Source organism: Tasmannia lanceolata, unplaced genomic scaffold, assembly GCF_043159265.1.
Source record: "Tasmannia lanceolata isolate RefF3 unplaced genomic scaffold, GAP_Taslan_0.1 ptg000098l, whole genome shotgun sequence".
Taxonomy (NCBI): domain Eukaryota; kingdom Viridiplantae; phylum Streptophyta; class Magnoliopsida; order Canellales; family Winteraceae; genus Tasmannia; species Tasmannia lanceolata.
The window spans coordinates 82501-90000 of NW_027518775.1; positions in this window are offsets into that span (position 1 = coordinate 82501).

Genomic DNA, 7500 nt, shown 5'->3' on the forward strand with positions numbered 1-7500 from the left:
CAGGGGTAAGCCGCCGAGCCTAGCAAGGTAGGTGTGCTCCCAAAACCAAACAACGCACAAAGGGAGCAAACACGGGCAAACAAGTGACGCCATGGCCTACTCGCCCACCGCCCTCTATATTGCCTAACCTTGGCAACCATGGTCCATTCCCCACTATATGCCATGGCCTTGTGCCCATGGTCTTCACAAGACAGCATCCAAGGCGCCTGAAAGGCCAAGGGAGCCCAACCCAGCAATGCCCAGCCAAGGCCAGGCATTCCAGTGCCTACCCGGGCAAAAACGCCCAAAGCATGCCCCATTCGTTAGCCTATCCAGGCAAAAACGCCCAAAACCAGCCCATTCCAGTGCCTATCCGGGGAAAACGCCCAAAGCATGCCCATTCCTTAGCCTATCCAGGCAAAAACGCCCAAAACCAGCACATTCCAGTGCCTATCCGGGCAAAAACGCCCTAAGCCTGCGCATTCCAGCGCCCCGCAGCATGCCACCCTCCTATAGGGTTTGCGCAACCAACCCGCCTAACCACCAGTGGCAACCAAAGGTGCTGTTAGCGACGACTTCTGAAGACGCAACGAGACGCGACGGGTTTGCGCCCAGACGCGACGAGGCGATGCGGGATCTGCGCCCAACCGTGCCTACACCCGCCGACTTGATGCGGGAGCTGCTGGCCCAAGCATGCCTAGCGTGCAAGGCCTGCGTGCAAGGCTAGTGTGCAAGGCTCGTGGGCAAGGCTAGTGCGCAAGGCTAGTGCCCAAGGTCTGTGTGCAAGGCTAGTGCCCAAGGCTAGTGAGCATGGCCTGTGTGCAAGGCTAGTGTGCAAGGCTTGTATGCAAGGCTAGTGTGCAAGGCTGGTGTGCAAGGCTTGTGGGCAAGGCTGGTGCGCAAGGCTAGTTCCCAAGGGTTGTGTGCAAGGCTAGTGCCCAAGGCAAGTGCGCAAGGCTCGTGCCCAAAGCTAGTGCGCAAGGCTTGTGTGCAAGGCTACTGCGATGGGCCAGTGCCCAAGGCTTGTGAGCAAGGCTTGTATGCATGGCTTGTGTGCAAGGCTAGCGTCCAAGGCTTGTGCGCATGGCTTGTGCGCAAGGCTTGTGTCCAAGGCTTTTGTGCAAGGCTCGTGCGCAAGGCTAGTGTGCAAGGCTTGTGCGCATTGGCAGGTAGCCCACCAGCATGCACGATCCAAATGCCACTCACGCGACAACACGGTGCCAAGCCGGGCATGGTGTGCACTCAAAACCAATCAACGGACAGAGGTCATGCGTCATGGGGGGGATCTAGCAAGGCCATGGGGAAGGTCATGGAGGACCTTGGAAGCAAGCGCAAGACGAGAGCGAATCGAACAAGGGGCCAGGACGGGGCCTTGTGCCCATGGTCTTCGCAAGACAGCGTCCAAGGCACCCGAAAGCCCAAGGGAACCCAAACCCGGCCGACACTTGCAATCGCACATGCTCTCTGCAACACACCATCAATGCCGCCCAACGGGGCCAGCACGAGCAGTCCTCCGCGGTCCCCTGGCCCTGCGCACGTTTGTCTTCGAAACCGAGCATCAATGCCACAGAAAGTGCCGGGGCGCCAGCTGGAGCCATCATCCGCGTTGCCATGGCTCGCTTGGCCTTGGCTTGCCAGGCCCCGACACGAGCAATCGCGCATTTTCTTTGCAACCGACCATCAATGCCGCCCAACGGGGCCAGCACGAGCAGTCATCCGCGGTCCCCTGGCCCTGCGCACGTTTGTCTTTGAAACCGAGCATCAATGCCACAGAAAGTGCCGGGGCGCCAGCTGGAGCCATCATCCGACGTGCCATGGCTCTGGTCCCATGGTCTTCGCAACCGAGCATTCGTGACACCCGCGGGGCCAGGACACCAACCCTTCCGACACGAGCATTCGCGCATGTTCTTTGGCCACACAACGGCGCCAGCACGAGCAAAATCATCCGCGGTGCGGTGGCCTTGCACGGCCTTTTGTCTTTGGAACCAACCATCAGTGCCACGGGAAGTGCCGGAGTCCCGGCATCCGCGGTGCCAAGTCATTGCGCCCTTGGTCTCTGCAGCGGGGCATGCCGGGCACTCCCAACCATTGCAAGCAAGCAAGCAAGCAAGAAAGAAAGTAAGTAAGTAAGTAAGTATTACATATAGGGGCGGGACATGCGGGGAGATCTGCGAAACGTGCATTACGGGGCACACGCGTACCTACCGGGGCATACCGACCCCTATTGGGGCACACGTGTGCATATCGGGGCATACCGGGCCTATCGGGGCACACGCGTACATACCGGGGCATACCGAGCCCTACTGGGGCACACGTGCGCATATCGGGGCGTACCAAGCCTATCGGGGCATACGCATGTATCCCAAGGCATACCGAGTCTATCCGGGCATACGCGTTCATACCGGGGCGTAACGGGCCTATCGGGGCATACTTGGGCATATCCGGGCAAAAAATGCCCAAAACTTGCGCAACCTTGGCAACCGTGGTCCATTCCTCTTTATATGCCTAGCCTTGCCAACCGTGGTCCATTCCTCACTATATGCCATGGCCTTGTGCCCATGGTCTTCCCAAGACAGCGTCCAAGGCCCCCGGAAGGCCAAGGGAGCCCAACCCAGCAATGCCCTGCTATGGCAAGCCAAGGCCAAGCATTCTGGTGCCTATCCGGGCAAAAATGCAATTCCTCTCTATATGCCTAGCCTTGGCAACCGTGGTCCATTCCCCACCATATGCCATGGCCTTGTGCCCATGGTCTTCCCAAGACAGTGTCCAAGGCGCCCGGAAGGCCAAGGGAGCCCAACCCAGCAATGCCCTGCTTTGGCAAGCCAAGGCCAAGCATTCCGGTGCCTAACCTTGGCAACCGTGGTCCTTTCCTCACCATATGCCATGGCCTTGTGCCCATGGTCTTCGCAAGACATCGTCCAAGGCGCCCAAAAGGCCAAGGGAGCCCAACCCAGCAATGCCTTGCTAGGACAAGCCAAGGCCAAGCATTCCGGTGCCTATCCGGGCAAAAACGCCCAAAGCATGCCCATTCCTTAGCCTATCCAGGCAAAAACGCCCAAAATCTGCACATTCTAGTGCCTATCCGGGCAAAAACGCCCACCAGCATGCCACCCTCCTATAGGGTTTGCGCAACCAACCAGCCTAACCACCAGTGGCAACCAAAGGTGCTGTTAGCGACGACTTCTGAAGACGCAACGAGACGCGACGTGTTTGCGCCCAGACGCGACGAGACGATGCGGGATCTGCGCCCAAGAATGCCTAGACCCGTCGACTTGATGCGGGATCAGCTCGCCCAAGCATGCCTAGTGTGCAAGGCCTGTGTGCAAGGCTAGTGTCCAAGGCTAGTGTGCAAGGCTCATGTGGAACGCTAGTGCGCAAGGCTAGTGCCCAAGGCTTGTGTGCCAGGCCCGTGTGCAAGGCTAGTGTCCAGGGCTTGTGTGCATTGCTTGAGTGCAAGGCTTGTGTGCATTGCTCGAGTGCATGGCTTGTGTGCAAGGGTTGTGCGCAAGGCTAGTGTGCGGGGCTTGTGCGCATGGCTAATGTGCACGGCTTGTGTGCATGGCTACCGTGCAAGGCTAGTTTGCATGGCTAGGGTGCAAGGCTCGCATGCGAGGCTAGTGTGCAAGGCTGCGTGCAAGGGAAGCGTGCAGGGCGAGTGTGCGAGGCCACTGTGCACGGCGCCAGCACTAGCGAGCCATCATCCGCGTTGCCATGGCTCGCTTGGCCTTGGCTTGCCAGGCCCCGACACGAGCAATCGCGCATTTTCTTTGCAACCGACCATCAATGCCGCCCAACGGGGCCAGCACGAGCAGTCCTCCGCGGTCCCCTGGCCCTGCGCACGTTTGTCTTTGAAACCGAGCATCAATGCCACAGAAAGTGCCGGGGCGCCAGCTGGAGCCATCATCCGACGTGCCATGGCTCGCTTGGCCTTGGCTTGCCGGGCCCCGACACGAGCAATCGCGCATTTTCTTTGCAACCGACCATCAATGCCGCCCAACGGGGCCAGCACGAGCAGTCATCCGCGGTCCCCTGGCCCTGCGCACGTTTGTCTTTGAAACCGAGCATCAATGCCACAGAAAGTGCCGGGGCGCCAGCTGGAGCCATCATCCGACGTGCCATGGCTCTGGTCCCATGGTCTTCGCAACCGAGCATTCGTGACACCCGCGGGGCCAGGACACCAACCCTTCCGACACGAGCATTCGCGCATGTTCTTTGGCCACACAACGGCGCCAGCACGAGCAAAATCATCCGCGGTGCGGTGGCCTTGCACGGCCTTTTGTCTTTGGAACCAACCATCAGTGCCACGGGAAGTGCCGGAGTCCCGGCATCCGCGGTGCCAAGTCATTGCGCCCTTGGTCTCTGCAGCGGGGCATGCCGGGCACTCCCAACCATTGCAAGCAAGCAAGCAAGCAAGAAAGAAAGTAAGTAAGTAAGTAAGTATTACATATAGGGGCGGGACATGCGGGGAGATCTGCGAAACGTGCATTACGGGGCACACGCGTACCTACCGGGGCATACCGACCCCTATTGGGGCACACGTGTGCATATCGGGGCATACCGGGCCTATCGGGGCACACGCGTACATACCGGGGCATACCGAGCCCTACTGGGGCACACGTGCGCATATCGGGGCGTACCAAGCCTATCGGGGCATACGCATGTATCCCAAGGCATACCGAGTCTATCCGGGCATACGCGTTCATACCGGGGCGTAACGGGCCTATCGGGGCATACTTGGGCATATCCGGGCAAAAAATGCCCAAAACTTGCGCAACCTTGGCAACCGTGGTCCATTCCTCTCTATATGCCTAGCCTTGCCAACCGTGGTCCATTCCTCACTATATGCCATGGCCTTGTGCCCATGGTCTTCCCAAGACAGCGTCCAAGGCCCCCGGAAGGCCAAGGGAGCCCAACCCAGCAATGCCCTGCTATGGCAAGCCAAGGCCAAGCATTCCGGTGCCTATCCGGGCAAAAATGCAATTCCTCTCTATATGCCTAGCCTTGGCAACCGTGGTCCATTCCCCACCATATGCCATGGCCTTGTGCCCATGGTCTTCCCAAGACAGTGTCCAAGGCGCCCGGAAGGCCAAGGGAGCCCAACCCAGCAATGCCCTGCTTTGGCAAGCCAAGGCCAAGCATTCCGGTGCCTAACCTTGGCAACCGTGGCCCTTTCCTCACCATATGCCATGGCCTTGTGCCCATGGTCTTCGCAAGACATCGTCCAAGGCGCCCAAAAGGCCAAGGGAGCCCAACCCAGCAATGCCTTGCTAGGACAAGCCAAGGCCAAGCATTCCGGTGCCTATCCGGGCAAAAACGCCCAAAGCATGCCCATTCCTTAGCCTATCCAGGCAAAAACGCCCAAAATCTGCACATTCTAGTGCCTATCCGGGCAAAAACGCCCACCAGCATGCCACCCTCCTATAGGGTTTGCGCAACCAACCAGCCTAACCACCAGTGGCAACCAAAGGTGCTGTTAGCGACGACTTCTGAAGACGCAACGAGACGCGACGTGTTTGCGCCCAGACGCGACGAGACGATGCGGGATCTGCGCCCAAGAATGCCTAGACCCGTCGACTTGATGCGGGATCAGCTCGCCCAAGCATGCCTAGTGTGCAAGGCCTGTGTGCAAGGCTAGTGTCCAAGGCTAGTGTGCAAGGCTCATGTGGAACGCTAGTGCGCAAGGCTAGTGCCCAAGGCTTGTGTGCCAGGCCCGTGTGCAAGGCTAGTGTCCAGGGCTTGTGTGCATTGCTTGAGTGCAAGGCTTGTGTGCATTGCTCGAGTGCATGGCTTGTGTGCAAGGGTTGTGCGCAAGGCTAGTGTGCGGGGCTTGTGCGCATGGCTAATGTGCACGGCTTGTGTGCATGGCTACCGTGCAAGGCTAGTTTGCATGGCTAGGGTGCAAGGCTCGCATGCGAGGCTAGTGTGCAAGGCTGCGTGCAAGGGAAGCGTGCAGGGCGAGTGTGCGAGGCCACTGTGCACGGCGCCAGCACTAGCGAGCCATCATCCGCGTTGCCATGGCTCGCTTGGCCTTGGCTTGCCAGGCCCCGACACGAGCAATCGCGCATTTTCTTTGCAACCGACCATCAATGCCGCCCAACGGGGCCAGCACGAGCAGTCATCCGCGGTCCCCTGGCCCTGCGCACGTTTGTCTTTGAAACCGAGCATCAATGCCACAGAAAGTGCCGGGGCGCCAGCTGGAGCCATCATCCGACGTGCCATGGCTCGCTTGGCCTTGGCTTGCCGGGCCCCGACACGAGCAATCGCGCATTTTCTTTGCAACCGACCATCAATGCCGCCCAACGGGGCCAGCACGAGCAGTCATCCGCGGTCCCCTGGCACTGCGCACGTTTGTCTTTGAAACCGAGCATCAATGCCACAGAAAGTGCCGGGGCGCCAGCTGGAGCCATCATCCGACGTGCCATGGCTCTGGTCCCATGGTCTTCGCAACCGAGCATTCGTGACACCCGCGGGGCCAGGACACCAACCCTTCCGACACGAGCATTCGCGCATGTTCTTTGGCCACACAACGGCGCCAGCACGAGCAAAATCATCCGCGGTGCGGTGGCCTTGCACGGCCTTTTGTCTTTGGAACCAACCATCAGTGCCACGGGAAGTGCCGGAGTCCCGGCATCCGCGGTGCCAAGTCATTGCGCCCTTGGTCTCTGCAGCGGGGCATGCCGGGCACTCCCAACCATTGCAAGCAAGCAAGCAAGCAAGAAAGAAAGTAAGTAAGTAAGTAAGTATTACATATAGGGGCGGGACATGCGGGGAGATCTGCGAAACGTGCATTACGGGGCACACGCGTACCTACCGGGGCATACCGACCCCTATTGGGGCACACGTGTGCATATCGGGGCATACCGGGCCTATCGGGGCACACGCGTACATACCGGGGCATACCGAGCCCTACTGGGGCACACGTGCGCATATCGGGGCGTACCAAGCCTATCGGGGCATACGCATGTATCCCAAGGCATACCGAGTCTATCCGGGCATACGCGTTCATACCGGGGCGTAACGGGCCTATCGGGGCATACTTGGGCATATCCGGGCAAAAAATGCCCAAAACTTGCGCAACCTTGGCAACCGTGGTCCATTCCTCTCTATATGCCTAGCCTTGCCAACCGTGGTCCATTCCTCACTATATGCCATGGCCTTGTGCCCATGGTCTTCCCAAGACAGCGTCCAAGGCCCCCGGAAGGCCAAGGGAGCCCAACCCAGCAATGCCCTGCTATGGCAAGCCAAGGCCAAGCATTCCGGTGCCTATCCGGGCAAAAATGCGATTCCTCTCTATATGCCTAGCCTTGGCAACCGTGGTCCATTCCCCACCATATGCCATGGCCTTGTGCCCATGGTCTTCCCAAGACAGTGTCCAAGGCGCCCGGAAGGCCAAGGGAGCCCAACCCAGCAATGCCCTGCTTTGGCAAGCCAAGGCCAAGCATTCCGGTGCCTAACCTTGGCAACCGTGGTCCTTTCCTCACCATATGCCATGGCCTTGTGCCCATGGTCTTCGCAAGACAT